The following is a 24,684-nucleotide window of genomic DNA, read 5'->3' as shown; positions in this document are numbered from 1 at the left end:
TAGCTTCTAACTGATTATGCAAAATCCTTTTACCCTAAATAGTGTACTAAGTACAATTCATGTTGCGTATTCTTCTTAAATAGCATATTTGAAAATTGAGGGCCTTAAACGCGGCCGATTTCCGATAAATGATAAATGAAAATGTGGTAGAAGCCAATAAATACAGATTGGTGTCTGTGGCATAGACAAAATTATAGACCAGAAGATAAGGTTTATAGATGTCAATAAGTAGAAATTAATATCTATATGAGAAAGATAAAAATAAAGAACGGAAGATGGTGGTGTTAAAAGCCAATACGTAAAGATTTGTGTCTATGTGGGAAGGCATAGACCAGGAGATAGTGGTGTTAGAAGTACAGATTGGTGTCTGTGTGGGAAAGAACAAGGCAAGGACCACAAGATGGTGGTGTTCGGAGCCACTTCATACACACTGATGTCTGTGTGAGATAGACTATGTTAGAATTCAATGTTCTCAAATTGGTGTTTCTGTTCAATGAACGACGAACTAGGCAGATGAAGTAATAATGTGCAATAAAAATTTATTGGACTTAAGTAGAGTAAAAAAGTTAAATATAATTTTCCAAAATTCAGTGTCTTGTAAATGTGCTTCCGAAATGGCGAAAAGGTTTGCACCAAACTGCAAACGCGGTCCCCTGGTTTCACACCGACAGATACGTCCAGAAAAAAACCTTTTCATGACTTTCCTCACTCACAAAATTAAAAATTGCCACCACGCCAAAATTAAATACCGACAAAAATAAATATTTTTCTTTTGTCGACGAGCGGATTTACCTACACTTAATCTGTTCGTGAATTATCAAAACAAAACCAAAATTCAAAAGGCTTTTTTATAATGAGATACGCCTTTTGAACAATATTATTATGATCCTATTTAACTATTCGATCTGGCAGTTAAGGAGATTAGGATTAGCCAGGATCAGAACGACGACATCAAATCTTTAGTGAAAGCTATAAATTTTTCGAACTTTTTTTTATCAAAATACGAGCTTGATCTAGTGATCATCTGTTATTGTTCATTTGATTAGGACGTAGTTTTTTCAGCATTAATGAAATTTCATTAATTCTATTTTTAGGTTTGGATATTTTTATTTGTCACTTTTTTATTCTTCCTCCTGGCTCGTACAGCGTTGGAGAAATGTATTGGTAAATATTACTGGGGTCGACTCTGCATGAAAAATATCTTTGAAAATATTCAAGCTCTCTTATTTCAGGGTAAGTACAAATTGGGCCCTGCTTCGATAAAACTAATTATTATACATTAAATATAAAATGGCAGGTATAAACGTGTTGGTAGACAGAGATAGTGAGAGGATTATGATAGTTGGGTGGTTGCTATTTTCATTTTGGATCGCATCTTCGTATACTGGATGTCTTCTCGCCAAATTGACATTATCAGAGAAACCATGTCCAATACAAACAGTGAAAGATATGCTGGAATTTCCAAAACGTCGGGTCATTGTGCACAAGAGCACATCCCTCGAAACATACCTTGAGGTAAACGAATATATTTTCATGCCATGTGTTTCACCAGGTTTCTTTCACTTAGATGTTACAACGAGCCTAACTCTCCCATGTAAACGTTTAAAAATGATTAATATGGAACTGTAACGTGAAGAGGTAAAACGGTAATTAGTAACATCTGTAATTTTAGATAGCATGATAAAGTAAGGGTTATAACAAGCGAACAGCGATATTTTTTAAATATAATATGTATATAAAAGCAATATATTATTAATTATTTTACGTAAGCAAATTGTATATTATTAATTATTTTACGTAAGCAAATTGTATATTATTCTATTTCAAGTAAGCAAATTGTATATTATTCTATTTAAAGTAAGCAAATTATACATTACTATAATTCAAGCTAACAATTTCGCGTAAATAAACGGTACCTTAATCCTCACTTCCTAGAAGAGATGAATTGAGGCTAACCTCTCAAAAAAACAGGTTGACGCTAAGACACTATAGCCAAAGCAACTCTGGGTTGTAGTTGAACATCTTTGATTGTGAAAACGACTATTAGTCAACAACCAGGGTTCGAATTAAAAAAAAACAACTAAAAAAAACCGCGGGTTTTATTAGGGTTTACCCACCGTAAACCATTACTAACATCTTCAATTATGATAAATTTGAATGCTAAAATAATTTCATTTTAAAGATATTTGTTGTTTCAACTTTAAAAGTACCATTTAATATTATTTACTATTTTTGATAAAACATTTTAAGACTTTTATTAAGCAATTACTTTTGAATGACAATTTCTACCATGCACGCAGCTGCTAAAGATAAAAAACCCCAGTACACATTAAAACCCCAAAAAACGCGGTGGGCTGGGGTTTTTTAACCCTGTCATCAACCGTTTCAGCTTATTATAAAATCCACTAGAATACTTCGTTTTAACTGATGTATAGCAAACTTTATATTAATAGAAACTAATAATGAAATCAGAAAAAATATTTAGAGTTTTCGATTTACATTTTTCGTTGACATAGGGAACGACTGATTCTGATATTCGAAAGCTGTGGGAACTATCTGTGAAGAGCAAAGGAATTATCCCATTTAGTGATTTGGACATCCAAAAGGCTTTAGAAGAAGTCTATAATGAAAAACAATTTCTGTTCATGCCCGAACTCTTAATTAAAGATGGTTTTGAGCAGCTTAGTTCTTGCACTGAGGATCCTGGTAGATTCTGTTTATCAAAGTCCGTATATAAGACAAAGTTGGCTTTTCCCATCCGAAGAGGATTCAACTCTTCCTATGCCAATATATTTAAAAAATGGTAAAAGTCTCTTAAATTTTTGAACCTGGTTCGTTCTACCTCGTATTATTACACTTCATTTGAACACAATAATGCAGATTTCTCTATTCACAGTTGTTACCAGCTTTTTGAAAGTGGAGTAACCTTTAAATCCTTGGAAGAGGCCTTCTGGACAGGAGAGAGATGTTTTCTGAAGACTGCTGAAAATGAAGTTGTTCAACTACACTTGAAGAGTTTTTTCGTTCCACTATGCATATTGGGACTCGGATGCACATTTGCTTTGATCGCGATTTGTATCGAAGGTTTACACTCAATTGATAACAAAACGTTTCTCTAGAGAGTTAATAAAGAAAATATTGCAAACACATAAATAATATTCAGAAGTAATCGCTCTGAACATCAAGTTAAAATAACAATGGATTTGTACACTTTCCAATATTATTATTTACGGGCCAATTTAAACTCTGCTAAATTCCTTCCACCGCTACTAGAAATAAATTTTCAATTCTTCGATAAGTATGAATTAGCCGAGTGTTAAGAAAGTGTTTGCGTGTTTTAGTTTACCCACATATTTTATGATATGTCGAACACTATGTAAGCTAGCTACCTGAAATAAAGTGCGTTATTCACAGTTTCCAATGACAACCTTACATGGGAAAACCGGAAGTGACTATATTATCAGCTTTTACAATGCTGAATACTCGAGGTTATATACGCAATTTTCGGATTCCTTGTGGTTGAATCATACATGAAAAGTTTTCACCAAATCCAGTCGGATGAGTAGGCTACGAGTAATGAAACTTAATTCAAAATATGGCAACAATTAATAATCAAGCATTGAATGTTTATTAACATATTTCTTTTTAGAAATTATGTCACATTATTGCATGCATATATGTGGTTGGCCTTTTGTCGCAATTCATTGAAACCCATCAGACTTTCATTGAGAGAAAACCCGCCTCTTTTGAAGAGGGAAAAACGGCCGGTAAAGATTTCCATTATGGCCATCATATTATAATATCTAAAACTCAAATTAATAACGTCAGTTCTTCAGTCCGACTCATTGCAGCACAGTAAAAATCTCAGTCGTGATGGCATATGCGCTGCATAAAACCCCGTCAAGTAGATAAGGGGATAGCTGCCATACTATGATCATTCCCTGCGCGACGAAGCATTGGTAGACGGAGCCTGGAGACGCCTAATTTGCCATTTTTAGTTATAAAGCCGACCGAAACCAAAGCATCGGCAAAGGCGCATTTCACAACTGAAGTTCAGAGCTACCCTATGGTACAGCATAAAAACCCAATGGAAAAAGATAAACAAGTTCAGAAACAAGCACTTGTAAATATTTTTCCAATTTGGGGTAATTTAATTGAGTAGTTAAATCATGAACCAGGCAATACAAGTACAAGAACAAGCACATACACTAATATATTTCAAATTTATAGAAATTTATTTGAGTAGTGAAATCATGAACCAGGCAATACAAGTACAAGCACTTGTAAATATTTTTCCAATTTAGGGCAATATAATTGAGTAGTTAAATCATGAACCTGGATACAAGTAGAAGAACAAGCACTTGTAAATATTTGTCCAATTTATGGAAATGTATTTGAGAAGTGAAATCATAAACCAGGCCATACAATTACAAGTACAAGCAATTGCAAAAATTTTTCCAATTAGTAGTAATTTAATTGAGTAGTTAAATCATGGATCAGGCAATACAAGTACAATCACAACTACAAGCACTTGAAATTAATTTTCCAATTTGTGGAAATGTTATTGAGTAGTTCATTAGGAAAGACCGTACCGTAGGAAATGCTGGTGGCGTAGGCTTCTTTCATAAAGAACACTCAAACATATCATTAATGGATACCTCAATATTCACCAGTAACGATCACTCAATCCTTGAAAACCTATGGATCACTTTCTATGAAGCAAGCCCAAAACCACTGTACATTTGCACATGCTACATTACACCTAATGTAGCAGACATGGCTTATACCGTAGATGAACTCAAAAACCAAGTTGATGTAATGACAACGAGTATTGACGCAGAAGTCTTAATTCTTGGTGGCTTTAACTGTGACCTACTTGCAGCTAAGAAATCTACTAAAACCAACTCAGTACAAAAGATAATGGTTGAATCAACTCAGTTAATTAATGAAGCCACGAGAATAACCATGATTACAAGCACTGATATAGATCACATCAATACCAACTACCCATCTAGGATTATGAAAGCCATAGTCATACCTCACGACTTATCGGACCAAGATATTGTACTATGCGTGAGACGTGAAAAACCTTGTCCATACCAAAGATAATCAGAAGTGTGAGGAACTTTCAATATCTAGACCCAGTTGCCTATGTAAAGGAAGTACAGGATACCCTAGCTAACAGTGAGGGAATCAACAATAGCCCAGATTCTGAACTACAACGCCTTTACACCGCAATATTTCAAAGCTTGGACTACTATGCACCTAAGCCAGACAAGAGAGCGTCACTTAACACGCCTATATGGCTAACACGTGAAATTAAGCACTGCATGCATCAACGAGATTTATTATTAAGAAAAAGTCGGAAAAATGTAATATACCGGAATGAATACCAAAGACTTCGAAACCTTATAAAAACAAGATTGATAGTGCCAAACGAACATGCCTATCGCACCACGTTAAGAATACTTCATGGACCCCCACAAACATGTGAAAGACCCTTAAACCACACTTGAAGCGTGCTAAATTTAAAATCTCCCACCTAACGATAAACGGACAAGTGTTTACCTACGAAACTGAGATTGTGGAGGAACTCAATAAATACTACGCATCACTCAACGAACAAATACCTTCTGTAACAGATCTCAATCTCCTAGAAGCTACGTCGGGAAGTTTTAACTTTGTTTCAGTTAATGAGGCCACAGTATTAAAACTGATTACGAACTTAAAGACAACTAAAGCGACTGGACTAGTTAGCCTATCGCTAGCACTACATCATTTGCCCTACCATCACGAATATCGTAAACCTCTCTCTCTGAAAACAAGAATATTTCCTAAAAAATGGAGGGAACGGAAAGTCATTCCAGTGCCAAAAATTAAACGGAAGAACAGAACCAAGCAATCTTCGCCCAATAACAATGCTATCCTGCCTCTCAAAAATAATCGAACGTGTTGTTTATGATCAACTTTACGAATACCTTTTACAAAACAACATTATTTACGAGAGACAATCCGGCTTCCGTGCTGGTCACTCTACCGTAACTTGCGCAGCGGATCTAATTGAAACATCCATTAACCGGCTCTGGAAAGGACACTTTGTAGGCATTGTCTTCGTCGACCTCTCAAAAGCGTTCGACAGAGCTGAGCATGAAATCCTACCAAAACTCTTGAAACTGGCATCAGAGGGCAAAGCTATAGATGGTTCAGGTCATACCTTTCGGACAGGACACAGTGTGTCTCCGTAGGCGAAACAATCTCATCAAGGGCACCAATCTCGAGTGGTGTCCCACAAGGTAGCTTTCTGGAACCACAGTTATTCAATGTCTACACTAGTGACATCCACCAATTCCTCTCACATGCAACAGCTCATGAGTACGCAGATGACAATGTCATATTGGATTCGTCGTCGATCTTAACAAACCTAATCCGAAACCTAGATAAAGATGTTAGGGAGCTACAAAAGAAGCTCGTCTCCCGAAAGCTAACGCTTAATGAGAAAAAGACAAAATTAATGATCTTAAACCCTAGTCTTAAAGATATTGACTATGGCTTCCACACCCTCGGTTCACTTAATATAGAACTAGTGACATCGTTCACATACCTAGGCTTCCACATTAACAATACACTTAACTGGAACCTGCATATTAACCGGAAAATAAAGAAATCACGACAAAGAATGTGGCTCATACGACCCTTACAGAAGCACCTCCCAATTCAAACCCTTAACACGCTCTATAAAACTCTTATACTCCCAATTCTCACATATGGTATCATACTATTCGGCCCTGCAGTCAGCAAGAGAACCTTAGATAAACTACAAATTATCCATACCATGGAGCACGGCTGGTATGCAAAGTCTCTAAGCGTCACTCCGCCGCGGCGTTAAGAGAAAAACTAAATTAGATGACGCTAAACCAAATACATGGTCTGTCAGTTCTTCTTTTCATGTTCAACGTAAACGCCTGAAAAGCCCCTGAATACATCCTATCTCTATTTATCAAACTAGACGATGCTCATCACTATGACACTCGTGCAAGCGATACTAACTACTACAACGATAATGGAAAAAGTACCATTAAGCTTGGTAAAATAAGTCTTAAGAACAAAGCAATCAAACTCTGAAATGAAGTTCCCAATAATATTAAGGCCAGCCTAACGACTGCAGACTTCAAGAAATCGGTATTCACATATGTAAAAAATTTACCGGGTTAACCTAAAACATTTGTTTTTCCAAAATTTTATTGTTAATGTTAAAATTTTAAGTTAATCTGAGACTCTTTTCAGTTGACTCCTGAAAAGAATATCTCAAATAAAGAAGCTTTTATTATTATTATTATCATTATTAGTAAATATGTTTAAACTCTTAAGTTCTTTAATTTGTAATAAATACAAGTCGTTATTTAATAATTATTTAGTTATTATAATAAAGTTTGAATGAAACTAAGGTACAAGAGTAGTTTAATTTTAGTATTAGCCATGGCTTTTATGGCCACGTGGGGCGAATTTAGAAATCTCACAAGAGCGGTTGCATAAATGGCGATCTTGACAGGACTGGCGAGTCCTAGTCGATTTTGATTTTGCTTTGGCTATGCTAAGCCTTAGTGTGATCAGAGTTAGTGATTTTTAATTGTCAGAAGTAAAGTTAAGGTAGTGACTTGCTGAATTGGACTTTGCTGAATTGGTCTACCGGGACAAGCACCAGTGAGTCTGGAGGAGCTCAAACCTTCCTTTACAACAAGTCAAGACGATCAAGATGTTCTATTCACATTCAATTTTTTTCAAAATCAAGTTTGATAACTTGGCTTATCTCAATGGGACACTCTCAAAGGAGAAGAAACTTCGATCAGGGACCTTATTCTCTAAGGTCCATTTGGAGGAATTTCGATCCGAATCTTGACTCCGAATGAAAATAAAACGTATTCTGTAAGAACCTTATCCTAATCATATGGTGATAACCTCTCCGAATCATTCGGCGGCCGAAAGAGATGGCCGAATCGAGCATTCGGATATTTTACGGTTTTTACCGCCTCTCTTCCCTCCATCAATCTTAGATTCGCGGAACTTTCGCCGGAGTTTTCTAGTATTTTTCCCCGTACATTTTTGCTGGCACCTTGGCTGCGGTTCATATGTTTATTATAAAAAAACGTCTTGGTTTGGACCAAGGCCGAAAAAAACAAACGATATGTGTGAGGTTTATCATTTGACTGAAGTTCAGATATTGCGATTTTTTTAAATTATTTTTATTCCTTTAATCCTTAATCAATATTTAATTCAATCAACTGATTTTACTGTTAATCGATCTATTCCCTCTAAATTCATTTAAAAAATTGCATATCTACGCTTTTTCAAGAACAATTACATTTTCCCAAAACATTTTATCATGAAATTAATTATTTTGAAGGGAGTACGTGTTGGGGTGGCGTAGCGGTTAGCGCTTTCGCCTCGCAGCAAGAGGATCCCGGGTTCGATCCCGGACTGTGGCACCGGGTGAAAATCTGGGAAGAAATCCTTCTGCGTAGAGTTTGCAAGTTCTCTCCCCGCTTGTTAAAGGAGTTTTCCTCCGCGGTCTAACCCGGTTTCTCCTTTCCAACAAAAATTGTAGAGGTTAACGGTAATAGTTAGTATAGGGCGCTGTCGGTTAGCTGTGGCATAGGGGCTAGCCACCACCCCTCTATGCATTGTAAAGGCGTTAGATAAGTGGCAATAAGTCGCAAGATGACTTGGTCCAATTAGCTAGCTGAACTTATTTATTTATATTGAATAATCTACAGATTGTCTAAAAAGAGCAAGCGAACTTTAACATAATTCGAAAGGAAAATGTGAATATTTAATAGTGGATGCCATACCAGGTTGTTGCGCGAATTTATACATATAATTTCGTATATCAAAATGCTACATTTCTTTTGTCACCTCTATGAAGGAAAGATTGCACTGTAATTTCACTCTCCGTACTTCTGAGCTTCTTGGTCAATCTACATTTGAAATGTCATTACCCCTTACTACATTGCTGGCGCTACTTGTGCACTGGTTACGTATTACGCGTAATCATTTTATCAGACGTAGAGACCATTTCGGAAAACACACAGGGGCTAGTCCACCATTGGGGCATCGCCAGACGGTGTCAAAGTTCACTACAGGCGGGCCGCGGGAGGCCAGCCAACTCACACTGCCTATAGCAGTGCTTCTAGGCGAGAGAGTGAAGACCCCAGTTTAGTTTCTCTGTATGTAATTTCCAAATGGTGTACATACTAACAAATGTACACCGATTACACTAAGTGATCGGTCCTTCGGCGCTAGCAAGTGTCAAGCCATAACCATAAACATTTATGTACATGAATTTTTTATAGTGTTAGGTTATTAAGGTTAGGTCTGGAAAGTCATGTACCGTTTACTAATGTGAAAAGGTTTCGACACTGGAACCTCTGGTGATTGCATTATTTAATATATAATGGGAAAATTGAGGAAGGGGGGGGGGGGTCGGAGTGAAGTGTGACTTCGCAATAGTGGTAAGGTATGATGTGTTTAACCATATTATTTCCGCAGGAAATGAATATAACAAGTCATTGGTACTGAGAAGTATTTCTTTTTATGTAATTTTTACCCGAACCTACGGTTATATCAGCCGATATCATATTTTTCCAGTGCTACAGGGAGGCACCTACTAAAAGAAACGACACCGGATAAACGTTGTTGCTTTGTCTTAACAAGACGACATTAGTTTATAAATTAGTTTTAGCAAAATAAGTCTTTTATCATATTTTCTTGAACATCAGTCTTCTCAGCAACTTACAAATTTGTCAAGCCAGCAACATTTAAGACTATGTTCGTCAAGGTGCTTAGAAGTTAGTGATCATCGACACGAAATCCCTTCAAAATAATTAATTTCATGATAAAATGTTTCCGGAAAATGTAATTATTCTTGAAAAAGCGTAGATATGTAATTTTTTAAATTAATTTAGAGGGAATGGATCGATTAACAGTAAAATCAGTTGATTGAATTAAATATTGATTAAGGATTAAAGGAATAAAAATAATTTAAATAAATCGCAATATCTGAACTTCAGTCAAATGATAAACCTCACACATATCGTTGGTTTTTTTCGGCCTTGGTCCAAACCAAGACGTTTTTTTATAATATCTGTCCCTTCAGTCTTAATGTAATTAAAATTTGAATAATTTTATGTCTTTTGTACCGCTATACACTAGGGGTTGATACATTTCTAATAGCTTAAGTTAGTACTTGAGAATCGTTAATTACATTTGACTTATACCTAATAACATAGATTAAGATAAGCAGTATTATGTTGTACTCATTTATGAAGTAAGTTAAAAAATGACAGAATATAATTGTTTATTTGTTTTATCCACTCTATACATTTATCATTGAGAAGAATTAGAAGATGATGTCTATATATTTTAAACCTTGCCAAAAAGCTTTAAGAGAGGGGAAAAGGTGAAGCGGTCAAAGGGAAAGAGGGTTGTATAGGCGCTTGCTTCGAAGATCATTTTTTTAACGGATATGAGAAAGTATGGCCGTGAACACGTGTGATCCACGTTGCATCACGGGCAAAGGAAAAATACACCGGCCCCACCCTTTTTTCACCGGAATACTAGAGGATATTTCAGTAGAACAAAATTGATTTAATCAGGGATAACGAAAGATCGCAAGTGATGTGGCCTAATTTTGAGCTAGATCCTCTTGTTTTGTTTGGCAGCATTATAGAATGGAATGTTGTTAGATTTAATTGCCGCTGGTGATGTTAATGAAATTTAAATGGAAAAGTTCCATTTTGGAATAATCCAAATCGTTAAATTTAAAAATTAGAGAGTTCTTCGTTTGCGGGGAATATATAGCAATAGACGCCAGGGAATTACTTTCTTGGGAGTTTGTGGATAATTTCTAAATAACTATAACTATTTCCTATAAATTGGAAGAACTTCAAAATCGCTGGAATTTAACTCTTAATCATAAAGTTATATCATTTGATTTTGATTAGTTTTGTAGAACTCTCAAACCATGAAATTATAAAAAGGTTCTACTTTTGATTGATAATTTATTTCTGTACTTTAGCTTATTTTTCATCAATTTCTTCCTAGTTTTTTCCTATTATAATTTCCTCCTAGTTGTTTCTATTATAATTTCCTCCTAGTTTTTTCCTATTATAATTTCCTCCTAGTTTTTTTCCCTGCAATTTTCTCCAACTTTTTTCCCCTACAATTTCCTCCTATTTTCCCCCTACAATTTCCTCCTATTTTCCCCCTACAATTTCCTCCTATTTTCCCCCTACAATTTCCTCCTATTTTCCCCCTACAATTTCCTCCTATTTCCCCCCTACAATTTCCTCCTAGTTTTTCCCCCCTACAATTTCTTCCTATTTTTTTACCCACAATTTCTTCCAAGTTTTTTCCCAGCAATTTAATTTTTTGTCGCTAACATTTTACACCAATATCGCCTTATATTTCAAGGGCAAATTTCCTATGTTTCCTTAATTTCATTAAAAAAATTAAAATCGGGATATTAAAAAGTCTCAAGTTTCGCATAGAAAATATATCTGACGTACCGGATTTGGATAAAGAATTGGTTAAAAAACAACTTCAAAATTGTGATTACCCCACACATATCATTGACAATATATTTAAAAATAATAATGTACGCAACAATGTACCAAAATTCGACCCCAGTATGTGCTTGGCTCTACCCTATCTAAATGGGAGCAGTGAGAAAGCCAACAGGCTTTTAAAACCGTTAGGAATAACTTTAATTCACAAGGGAAGAAATAAACTAAAGAACACACTAGTAAATAATAAACCAAAAGAAAATAAACCCCTACTAGACAACCGTTGTGTTGTCTATGAAATTGGGTGTAATTGTGGAAAAACATATGTAGGTGAAACAAAACGGACATTAAGAGAACGATTAAGGGAACATAAATTAGCAATAAAAAAGGGGGACGTCAATAACGGTTTAGCCAAGCACATGCTGGAAGAGAAAGCATTAACCTTGACAGTGTAAAAATCTTACACAAAGAAGGGGCTATTACAAACGGAAGTGTGTCGAAGGACTGTTCATAAAAAAAAACAGGGTGTTTTAAACCTAGACGAAGGATGTGAAGAGTCCGGATTATGGGGTGTTATCAACAAAAAACATTTTGCGCCTAAAAAATAACTTACTTTGGTAAAATTAAAATTTAGAAATTAACTCCTCAGATTGATAAAGGCTCACGAGCCGAAAGCTCTCTGTATTTGTTCTGGGATTATTTACACCCAAATAAATAGTTTTGATTTATATCCATGTTGATTCTCTTTATTTTTAAAATTAGTCTTATTGTTTAAAATACCATGGATATCAAAAGTTTTAATATTTACGAATATTTAAACTTCAATTTGGTCGAATTATTTCGTAGTTGTCCTATTTCAAGGCCAGGAATGCTCTCAAAAACAATTACTGTTTGCTGACCTTAAAAAGTAATTCACACAGAATTCTCGAGCAGCTTAACGCGTAATTGAGTGGGCTATTGCCTTGGTGACGAGGTCAGCGAAAGACAAGGCATGAGAATGGCACAAGGCGCACTTCGAGGGGGTAGCCACTACGTGAAGTAGGTGTACATTTAATTTTGTAATATTTAAAGTATTTAAAAATATCGAAAATTAATGTGAAGTATATTCGAAATATTGCAAAGTATGGTGTATTAAGTGTAATACATGTAATACGAAGAGTACATAGGCGTAGAGTTCTATAGGCCCGTGGGGCCCGAGCCCCCCCAAAAATTTTAGAAGTGGCCACGGGCCCCTCCAAAAATTTGTCATCCATAATACCGAAATCATGAAGATAGTGACCTCATAAAAATAATTTTTGCGTTTCACTGACTGCAAAAAAATCATTAAAACCACTACAGAGCATTGTTTTCCGAACAGAATAGTTTTATTTTGTTCTGTAAAATGTAAACTAGCCGACCCAAGGGCTGGACCATAATAGTAGCCACATCGTTATCTACTTAATTATTCTTACTTCAATAAATTCACTTTTGTTATAATTGAAATAGTGCGACATAAACAGAGAATTTGAAATTTACTTCTGTTATATTTGTAATAGTGCGAGATAAACAGAAAACTTGAAATTTACTTATGTTATAATTGTAATAACCCGGTTCCGAGAAGCTTTTGCTTTTAAAATTCCCCACGATTTCTTTGAATGTTGAAATAGGGGAGTGGGATTGAAAGCGTGAAATTCTTGTCGACGGGTGATAGGAATTTTAAAGGGAGATTTAACCTTCCATTTTAAGGCTATATCATAATCCTCTCTCTCGCTTGAAACATAGAGCAAATGTGAACCAAACAATGCTTAACCTTACTAGTTAAATTTAATGCAATGCTTAATCATCTCATATTAACTCTTACTTCAATGACGAACGAAATATATCACCTCACCACAATCCTATCCCATCAGCTCCATTGACTCTCCGTTCAATTAGGAAAGAAAAATTTTATATTACCGTTCAATTAGGAAAGAAAAATTTTATATTACCGTTCAATTAGGAAAGAAAAATTTTATATTACCGTTCAATTAGGAAAGAAAAATTTTATACTACCAAAGGCAGTACTGAGATACTCCTACAATGCCACCGCCAACAGCGCAGGTCATACTAATGTCCACATCGTAGATGTATATCATACGATGTGGCTAAAAAGTGTAGTTTCTAAGAGATTTTTTTTCCATTTCGTTGAAAAAGTGAATTGGCCGGTCAAGGCAGCAGCGGCTGGCAGCCCATCCTAACCAGATTGGCTGGTTCTAATGGTTTTCACGTCAAATAAATTTAGATACTACAACAATTTCGTTGACCGTTGACACAAATAATGGAAGGAATGAGGGATGGGATTGAAAAGTTCAACTGGTCTTCTGAAAATAACGCGTTTTTAGCATGCTCTTGTCTAGTATAGTCTGAAGCCGATTAGGCTTTAGACATGAAGTACGTAACATGTGCCATTGTGCCTGGAGGAGCTACACGATGTTCTCCAAGCTCCTGGGAAAAAAAACCCCTTATGCGGAGGAATATAATTCGGTAGGGCGGCTCCTTCGGATCCTTGCGATCCTTCCGCTTTAAGAACCGATTTACCAGGTACATAAATTAGGGAACTACTATAAAGACTGAATATTCTTTAGTTAAAACTATACACAATACCAAAGATTATTTGGGAGTAAGGCACGAAGATTTTATCAATCTGGGTAGCTTTTGCTTAGACTATTTAAGACGCCGTGTATCTGTTTTTTTACGAGGATTTTTTTCTGTTCTCGCGGCTACGTCGAGCCCAGCCGCTGGAGGCTCGGGAATCGGGATACCGCCGATACCTAGCCGAGGCTTAGTTAGTTTTCGAGTCTACTATTATTCGCAGAGCTATTTTTCTGTTGAAATTATAAAAATTCTTATAATATTTAGTTGAAGACTTATTAAATGACTGGAAAATTTTCGAAACTTGAGCTTTAAAACGTTGAATATAATATAACGACTAACGAACGATACCGCAAATTTGCCTTTCAAGCTTCCCGGTTATGTCGCCGGCGAGGTCGAGTCGAGGTCCCATGCAAGAAAATAGTAATGGCCGTCGCCGATTGGTCTGGCATTAAAGAGGCTATCTACGGTTAGGGGACTTATGATTGGTTAAAAGCTTTTTTGTTCGTCTGTTTAGTTTTTAATTCGGGAATGTCATGAAATATATGGCCAAAGCTATTTAAAATTGGGACTTACGTACTTTATGTGTGAAGCATAATCCGCTTTTGGAATAGTGCGACGAATGTAAGGCCAGGGATACTAGTTGCTTTAAGAGGAATTCGAAGGGAGACGGAAATTGCAACAGAGTTATCGGCGTGTCATGCGCAGTACAATCTACCGGACTTCTAGATTTTAGTGCAAATCAAAGCCGAATCAAGGATGATGGCGGGAGGATGCGAAATCTGAGAGAAATAGGCGCGCTGTGGAACGGCTTAGGTCCGGTGGAACGCAATAAATGGGGGAAATACTCGGAATAGGAATTCAATTTGTCCTTGATAGGGAAAAACAAGACGGCGCGCATTATATATCACTGTTAAAAAACCCTCTGCCGCAGTCTCGTCTGAACGTACGTGAAAGGCTCGGGTTGATAATCCCTCTTTAAACATCTAGTATCCCTGGTAAGGCGCGGCGCTGGTAAAACTCCATAGAGTTGATAAACAATTTTCAAAATGTTTTTCGAGGCACAAGTATAAATTAGTCTTATGGGTTAAGTCGCTCTCATGGTTTTCTAAGTTGGTGATTTTCCCGAGTTTTGAAAGTGGTCTCGAAATTTTAGTAAGGATTTTTACATTCGCATTGTAATGCGCAAATAAGAATAAATTTATTTTAAAACGGCCTAGATTATATTTAGAGGAAAAGATAGTACATGGATATACTTAATAAATATACTATATAATGTAGTATATATAAATTTAGAACTTAATTTTCGTTAGGAATTTATTTACATCAGATGTATGCATCATGCATGATGCTATCTATGTATTGGTCCAGGCCGGTTGGGCCGGGCCCCACCAAACATTTTCGAAACTCTACGCCTATGGAAGAGTATACTGAGAATATGAAGAGTATGATGTAAATATTCAAAGTATTTCGCAAATCGTTACGAATATTAAGAATCTTAGTGTAATATTTTATAAAATCGAGAAGTCTCGCAGAATTTTATGTTTCCATCCCATATTATAACGGTGGGAAACAGAGTATCTCGGATTTTAGTCGAAATTCCCGAACTTTCTCACGGTAGATACCGAGCATATAGCTTTACAGAGTAGGAGAGTGGTAAGGCAAGGTTTTCGATTGGCTTAAGCTGTGATCTGGGGAGTTTCACCCCTTTTCCACCTACACTTTAAACGCCACATAAACTGGTAAACGGATGCTCTAAAGAGAGAGGTTAAGCAAGATGCTTGATTCCTAATTTTATGTTCGGGCGCACATGATCATTAATTCCCGTGATATATAGAATGTAGAATCTGAAATTTAGTTCAGAGATTTAATGATGTGCCTTGTGTTTGTTAGCGACATCTTCAGTCCATTTTATTTTTTTTTATATTTACTACTTTTGAACTCAGATAGCATTACTGCTTAACGTCATTAATTGGCAGCTTTATTTTACTAATTCCATCGAGCTTGTTTTGTTTGGCAAACGTCCGTAGAATAACGTTCATAACGATGGTATATTACCTTTAAGCGTTTTGATGGAAATTAATATTGAAGTCCAAGGTGATTATGCGGTTAATCACAGTTGGTTTATTTGGAGTAATAAGTGAAAAACTTGAGGTTTAATCGGGTGGTGAAGGAGGGGGGATTTGGGGTATTTCACCACCCGCGGACACGGGGTAGTCAGTTCCTGTAGGGTAGGCATGCTGACAAGTCCCTTATTCCCTCAAAGCTTTGTCGCCCAGAAGCTTGGCTTACAGGAGTGCGCCCAAACTCCCAACATAGTAAAGTACATAATTTTAGTAACAAACCATTGCTGTTCTAAATTTTAATAACGTTCAAGCAACTTTTGTTCAAAAAAGTTTTTTTAGCGAATTCATAGCTGTTATGAACTTCTATTGTGTTGATGAACTTGAAGGCAAGGCTTGCCAAGCCGTTACATAATTATATAGTGAAACCAAATAATTGACACGTATTATTTGGCCTTGGTACAGCTTGACGTTCTATAGACACACACTCAAGCAATACGAAGGTTATTTTTTGAATATTTTTGCTGTTCTTAATCCAAAGTCGCTCTCATTCTTTGAACACGCTAGTCTAAAGTGTCTGTTATTTCGGCATAGAAGTTGAATATTTATATTTCTTGATCTGTCTGTCGAAGTCTTGTTGTGTTGTTTTTTATAATGATGATCATATTTTTTAGCTGTGTAGTTTTAAATTTTTATAATGGCTATGATGAATTATCTTTCTGATGAAGCTTAGCAGCTGGAACGTGTTGATACAATACGCTTGTAGTTGTACGAAAATAGCCTTTAAATTGTATGTTTCAAAATTGAAAATATGCACTGCTTGTAGCATTTATGTCGAAATAATTTTGTTCTTCGTGATATTAGTTATGTAAAGGGGCGGGGGTTGAAAGAAAACATTACAATTTTTTGGCAAATATATGTTCCTTTAAATATAAGATTTTGAGGGTCAATTTTTAAAATTATATATATATCTATTGGTAAACGCAATTGGGGAAATAATTCTCAAATTTTAAAAAACAAATTCTGCAACAATAGTAGGATATTAGTTAGTGGGACAAATTAATAAGTTCATATGGCTATTAAATAGTTTAAAAATGACTTTTTGTAAGTGGTATTAGATTGGGTCGGGTACACATTATTGATAAGTTATACAAAGGAAAGGTTATATTAATAAATAATATTAAAACACAAAATCTTCGCTACAGGGGGTTGAAATTCAAACAGTATAATATTAGATAATAAAATCTCGTGGACTTTTTTGGAACTGTTTGAAATTGTTAATGCAAAAAATTTATAAGCGTCTTAATGGAAAAAAATATAGCGCGCTTAAAAGAGAAAATATGGTAGTTGCGAAACTGATATTTAGAGAACTCTTCGAATATATTAATTTTAATCAGTATTTAATATTTGGTTACGAGTGTCTAAATCTCAGTTCCAAAAATCTGTTCAATGTTAACTAATAATATTAGTTTGTCTCAATGGCATCACCAGCTTATTAAAGAATTATATTTAATCACATAGCATTGCTAACAGGGGCTACGTTTTTAACTTGTTTTTACATAACATACCATTGGGGCAAGACTAATAGAGAGTATTAAAACCCTTCACTAGAAAATTTAAAAATTAATGCAAGAATCATCGCCTTTTTTCATAACAATAGCATGGCCCTACAATCCTCCCTCCTCTCTCATTCACGGTTATTATAGTCTGGGCAACATCAAAATTAATCTCTAACCATTGTAAACCATAAACATGCTCGAGGGCCAACAATCTTACCCAAGCATAAATTGCTTTAAAGGGAATACGAAACTATTAGTATATCTTCGACAGATATGATGCTCCTCTCTGGTACGAATATTGAAATTTTGGACTTCACGCGGGGTAAATTTGATATGGATTCTTCAAGCACGTTAGATTCCCTTTAATGTGTCTGGACCCTTTCCAAGAGCAGAACAGTGACGTCAGTCAAGTTACTGACGAATCTCTCCCTTTTTCTGATCATTGTATCACTGACCTCGTACCAGCCGTTGTCTTTTTTCACAAAGTTCACATAATGTCACTCGGCCAACGATTGACCTTTATGAATAATAACCCCCTTAGTTTTAAAGAGAATCTTGCCCAAAGTGACATTTTGATTTTCAAAACTTGATATTTTAGTCGAAATCTTAATTGGTCAACCATCTCTGTAATCGCCCCGTAAAAGGCACAGAAAAAGGTACTTTCCGCTGGATATCAATACATCACGCTCTTGTATTGTTGGATTATTACAATAAACGCACCGCATCTCTGTTAATCTCATCCTTTTTTCTAGAGATTTCCAATCAATATTATCTCGGTTTTCTAAAGGAAGATTGAAAATGTTGCTTTCAACAATATTCTCCGAATTTTGTTCAACTTGACATTTGGGGGCATTTGGTAACGTTTCGCGACTTTGACCAAAAAAGATCATTTAGAACCTTAGAGTTATCGGCTTCCATTTCTTGGCTTAGTGTCGTCAAGAGGACCATCAAAAATTCACTGGCGTCTTGTTGATCGTTTTGCGTAAAATGATTTCCAACAGCCATTCTCAGTTCCAACCCTTTACGACTGAAACTTCCTTGAGAACTCTCGATGTCGTTTATCGTGTTATGAAGCACCGTAAAACTGGTTTTTCAACGAACGATCCATTGTAAGACTTAACCAATTCTCTTAATTCCGGTACTAATAAGAGCAGTTGCAAAACGCTATTAGAATAGCACGTTACTTGATCATCGTTAGCTAAACCCTTCAAGGGAAAATTATCCAAACTCTGTTGGGCTTTTCTTTTCTTCTTCGATGTTTCTTCACATCTCTCTTCCTCGCCTTCTAAAAGGCTTTTATATAGTGTAGGCGCACTTCTTTTCCCACCTCGCCTTTCTTTCGACTCCGTTATTTTCAAAATAGGCAGATCTGGCCTATATTTTTTTGCGAAGCCTGTTATACTCCATTATGGTTCGTCCATCCGCCTTAGTTTTAGTCGGATCGAACTGTAATAGATGAAGTCCGGCTAAGGACGTCATTCTCGATAAAGCGACGGACGCCATGCCCGTTCCTAATAAATTCGGACCCAAATCCATAATGGCGCATTTTAAAGTCATTCCTTGGCATTTGTGTATCGTAATAGCGTACGCCAGGATGACGGAAAACAGCGAGCACTTAACGTAAATGTTTGTCATTAGCAAAAATTTGACGCAAATTTTCTCAACTAAAAAGTCAGTTTTAGCGTCGTCGTTATTCGGTTCGCGATCTACTCTGAGAAAAATGCCAACAATGTTTCCTTGTTCGTCCTTCTTGAATCCAGTTACGAAATCCATCGTACCATTTACAACGCCTTTTTCAAAACTGATATTCCTTCTGACCATTATACGGCAGCCAACGCAAAGAATTAACTCGCTCTCCAAACCGCCAGTTTAGGACGGTTCGTTTTCTAGCCTTTGCAGTCTCTTGAGAATGTTTTTATTCATTTTTTGCCATAGTCAGCGAGTCTATCCTGGCAAGGAATGACTTTCTCGCCGTTTTTTGGCAGCATTTCATAATTAAATTTTTCGCACATGGCAAATTCAGGCATCAAACAAATTGGGTGAAACCCTTCATTGGACAGCTTAACGAAAAGGTCCATAGCCACCTCGATGTTTTTTCCTCCAGCAACCAATCTACTTTTTAAGGTTGCAACATCAGCTTCGGAAATATTTCCAATTCTTACTTTGCTTAGAATGTCGCCGTAGATTTGGTCTTTAACTTGTCTAACATTTTGCGTTAGTTCACCGTATTTAAAAAACTTCCAAAGATCATTTCCTCCGATGCAATTGAATCTAAGTCTTCGGAAGTGATTTTGATAAACGCGGGATTTCCTTGAACCGGAGGCAATTGGAAAAAGTCTCCCAAAACAAGGATAAAAACAACCCCACCAAACGGTTGGCTCATTTCCCAAAATTCGTTCAGCCTCAAGTGAACGTGGGTCAGTAACACTGAAGAGACAATAGAAATTTCATCAATTATTAACAGTTTTAAATTTCCCAACGTTTCTTTCATAATGCTCATATTGTCAGAACTCAGGGAATGGTATTCGGCGATACGCCCATGATCTACCGGTAACATTAGTAATCTGTGTAATGTTACGCCATTAACATTCAATGCTACTAAACCTGTGGGAGCGGCAATTGCCACGCTAGCAGGATTTTGAAAGCGTCGCCTTACGGAATTGGCGAGATTGTCTATAAGAAACGATTTACCAGTGCCACCAGGTCCCGACACAAAAATGCATTTGTTTCCAGATTTTTCTCCCTCTTGGGAGAAGTGATCCAAGACCTGATTCTCTTTTGATCCGAGTTTAGTAACGCCACATTGTCAACATCAGCCACGAAATACATTTCCATAACAGCTTCCACATCAGACATGGCATTCTCAATTTCAATAGCAATTTCTTTCCCTTGCAGCGCATTTTCATCGTCCTCACTTTCTGCCTCCGAAATTATGGTTTCTGGCTCTTTCTCCTTTTTAGAAGCCTTCCGTTTCTTTTCAACTTCTTTGGCAATCGAGAGTTTCTCGTGAATTCTCTCATGTCTTTTTAACACCGAAAGCGAGTTTTCGAAAGCATCGGCGTAGGTTTCAAAATCGCCCAATACCTCATTTTCGTCACGCAACGATTTGAAGAGGATCAGTAGAGCGTGACAATACTTTTCTTTCTCCTCTATCGGGTCGTGAATGATATGCTCTATTATGTAGGGCTTAATTCTCTTTCTCATAAAACCCAGATTGTTTTTCAACACGATTACATTCGCATTTTTCTCGAAACCTTCAGAGTGTTTCGCGTAATCGTAAAACTGACCAAATTCCCGCAGACTAATATTTTCCAAACCGTCAGGACGATTCGGATACTTGTCGTGGACGAACCCTTTTTGACAAGTGTCCTTGCTTTCGGGGTTAGTTTCCTTCAAACGTGCGAGTTCCTTGTAACCTTTCAAAACTGTCGATCTGTTTTCGGCCATTTTTAAAAATAGGTCCAGGCGGCCATTTTGATTTTTTTTGGTTTTTTTTTTGAAAGAATATCGTGTAAGAAAAAATATGACGCAAGAATTTTTGCCCGCAAATGTATATTAAAGCCACAATTTAAAAAAAGAAAAATTAGTAACGGCGGGAAATTTAAAAATGTCGGGGCATGGTAACACAACCAAACACAACGTTATCTAACCTATCCAAACCTAACATAACCCAACCAAACCTAACATAACCCAACCAAACCTAGCATAACCCAACCAAACCTAGCATAACCCAACCAAAACTAACATAACCCAACCAAACCTAACATAACCCAACCAAACCTAACATAACCTAACCCAACCCAACCGAAGCCGGTACCCGATAAAAATATATGGAGCGCATGCGCGCACGACCGAAAACCTCGAACAAATATAACCTTAAATAATCTAGCTTTCAATGATCCGGTAGTCCAGTGGATAGAGTGGTTTTACAGCAGAGTCAAGCATTGCGGGATCGAATCCCGCCAAAGGTATGTTAACAAAAATTATGAACATTTAATACTAATTTCACTAATTTGCAGATCTTTATAGGCAAAACGGCTGGAAACTGTGGGAAAATTAAGTAAGTGCGCCAATTAATGCAAAATTGATGTTTTTGCTTTTTTAGAAATCGTCCTAGAGGGCGGAACGTGCGATTTTCAAGTTTCAACGTGTTGGTAAATTCATTTATTGTCATTGATTGTGACCTTTTGGGTGTTACACAAACTTAAAAAATTTACGAAAAATGACGGATTCCTCGGACGTAGATTTGTCCTCCGAATTGGACACATCCGACGAAATTGACAAGGCGGAAGGAATTACAATATTTGAAATTCATGAAATGTGCAAAGACAAAAAAGGAATAATTGAATGGTTACAAAACAAAAAACTTTTGGCTCGTACTGTTATATGTCAAAAATGTCAAGAACTCATGGTTTTAAGCAAACGAGAGTCCAAGATCGACGGCTATGTGTGGCGATGCTACAAGAAAAGGAAAGTGGCCAAATCCAAACCATTGATATGCGATACGATGCAAAGCATCAGGTGTGGAACGTTTTTTGAGAAATCAAAACTCTCTTTTCGGGAAGTTTTGCTCATCGTATTTTTTTATGTTTACAACATTCGGCCGCAATCCTTTATTTCGAAGCAAATTGATGTTTCCGAAGTCCCTTTGGTAGATTGGCACATGTTTTGCCGTGAAGTGGCATACAACGCCGTCATTACAAAAAGCCAAAGCATAGGGGGACCAGGTAAAACAGTAGAGATCGATGAGTCTAAATTCGGCAAAAGGAAATACCACCGTGGCAAAAGAGTGGAGGGACAGTGGGTACTAGGTGGAATCGAGCGAGAGAGTGGAAAATTTTTCATGGTTCCTGTTGAGAAAGGGGACACGGATACGCTTATTCCTATCATAGAATCTTGGGTATTGCCTGGAACCACGATTTTGACGGACTTTTGGAAGGCGTATGATTGTTTGGATAAAGAAAAATTCAATCATCTAAAGGTGAACTATTCCCTCCATTTCAAGGACCCAGACACTGGTGTTCACACCAACAAAATTGAGGGAGCGTGGTCACACGCAAAAGCTGCTATGCCCAAAGGCGGCAGAAAAAAACTTTTACACGGGCTATTTGGCGATGTATATGTTTACTTGTTGGGCCAAAAGGGAAAATAAAAACATTTTTTTGGCGTTCTTGGATGAGGCAGCTGAGCTGGTTAGGTTTGGTTAGGTTTGGTTTGGTTAGGTTAGGTTTGGTTAGGTTTGGTTAGGTTTGGTTTGGTTTGGTTAGGTTTGGTTAGGTTAGGTTAGGTTTGGGTTGGGTTGGGTTATGTTAGGTTTGGTTGAGTTATGTTTGGTTTGGTTACGTTTGGTTAGGTTTGATAACGTTGTGTTTGGTTGTGTTACCATGCCCCGACATTTTTAAATTTTCCGCCGTTACTAATTTTTCTTTTTTCAATTGTGGCTTTAATATACATTGCGGGCAAAAAGTCTTGCATCATTTTTTTTCTTACACGATATTCTTTCAAAAAAAAAATCAAAATGGCCGCCTGGACCTATTCTTAAAAATTCCTATTTGCTTGCACGTCAAAGATTTCAATCTATAGGCAAATAATGTTTTGGACAAAGTTTCGTTCCCTAACTCGGCAAAACTTTGGTCCATGTCAGCCCGGTCTCCCTTTGTCACGTACGCCTTGACAAAGTTTGCCACTATTTTCGATTTGTCAGGAACAAATTGCAAATCCATGTTGGCTTTGGAAGCCAAAATAGCACGGGATTGTAATCATTGATTAAATCTTCGTGCTGTTTTCTCGGCAAGTCGTACAGTCGTTTCTGCACCTTTTTCATTTTACGGTGTCGAGTAACTGATCTAACGGCATTGATAGTGGCAATGTTTGTTACGTTTCGAGGGAAACCGTAACGACACACTTTCAATCCTTTTTTAGAATTTTTCACCATCTTATAACAACTGGAGGTGCATTTGTGAGTTTGGAATTTTTTTACCAGCCGTTGCAGTTCCGGACTTACCGATGCTCTTGGCATCGAACACGTGACGTGTTTTTGCACGTAATCCAAAATAGTCTCAGTCGAAGAAGTTCCAATCTTTGGAGCGTCCTTGGCCCACAAAAGCATATGGTAGTGAGGTAAACCCCGAGATTGGTATTCAACCCGCCAAAAATGATGTTCTATCATGCCAAGAACTGGATTTTGCTTACACAAGACAAAGTTGTTTACAGGGACCGCACTTTGTTGTGAAAGTGCAAATTGACGCTAAGTGGGTCTAAATTCAACAATTCAGCCACCGTCATCGACTCTACTCCTGGAACGTCTGAATTCACTTTTCTCAAGTGATCGTGCAGTTCCATATCATCGTACTCGGCCGGATTAAAAGTTAGAAGCCAGGTGGGAGGACCAAATTCCCGAATCATCGCTAAAACGTATTCAAGAACTTTATACCAGTAGTCCTTCGTTCCTCGAATATGACCCAAGAAAGTAGCTAAATTACTCTCAAGTTCTTTATCACCAGATTCAACTCGATTGAGCAAATTTTCAAGCCCAATTGGCATGGGTTTTTTAACACGAAGAACGTAGTTCAAACTGCTAGAAATCGCTTTCATTTCGCATTCTTGATAAGAATGGAACAAATAGGCGTAATCTCGTCTAAAAATTGGACTCTTGTTCAAAAGACGGGATAAACGATACTCGGTTTCCGTTATTATCCCAAATGGTCTATCATCGTGCTTGCCAAAGCGACCCCGAGGGAACAAATGAACGAAGCTCATGTATTCCAGTTTTTTGTCCCAAGTGCTAACCGGCTCGGCTTCGACAAGCTTCATTTGGTAAGCACCCAATAAATCCTTCGGTGGTTGGACGTTCACCGGATGAATAGAGTAATGATCGTACAGATCATTGGCTTC

At 36.9% G+C, this 24,684-nt stretch overlaps 1 long non-coding RNA gene across 1 annotated transcript; it reads right to left on the bottom strand.

The window, feature by feature from the left end:
- Nucleotides 1–1,306: 1,306 nt before the first annotated feature.
- LOC149683466 (uncharacterized) lies at nt 1,307–2,004 on the bottom strand. The gene is made up of 3 exons (XR_016384208.1): nt 1,917–2,004; nt 1,510–1,623; nt 1,307–1,452 (listed from the first exon to the last, which is right to left on the bottom strand). It is a non-coding gene; the product is annotated as an uncharacterized LOC149683466 (long non-coding RNA).
- Between the last annotated feature and the right edge of the window lie 22,680 nt (nt 2,005–24,684).

Source organism: Phalangium opilio, unplaced genomic scaffold (assembly GCF_054372755.1).
Source record: "Phalangium opilio isolate 3A_F unplaced genomic scaffold, DU_Popi_V2 ptg000037l_1, whole genome shotgun sequence".
In the NCBI taxonomy this organism is placed as follows: domain Eukaryota; kingdom Metazoa; phylum Arthropoda; class Arachnida; order Opiliones; family Phalangiidae; genus Phalangium; species Phalangium opilio.
The sequence above is the reverse complement of the archived record's forward strand: the minus strand, read 5'-3'. Positions and strand labels throughout refer to the sequence as shown.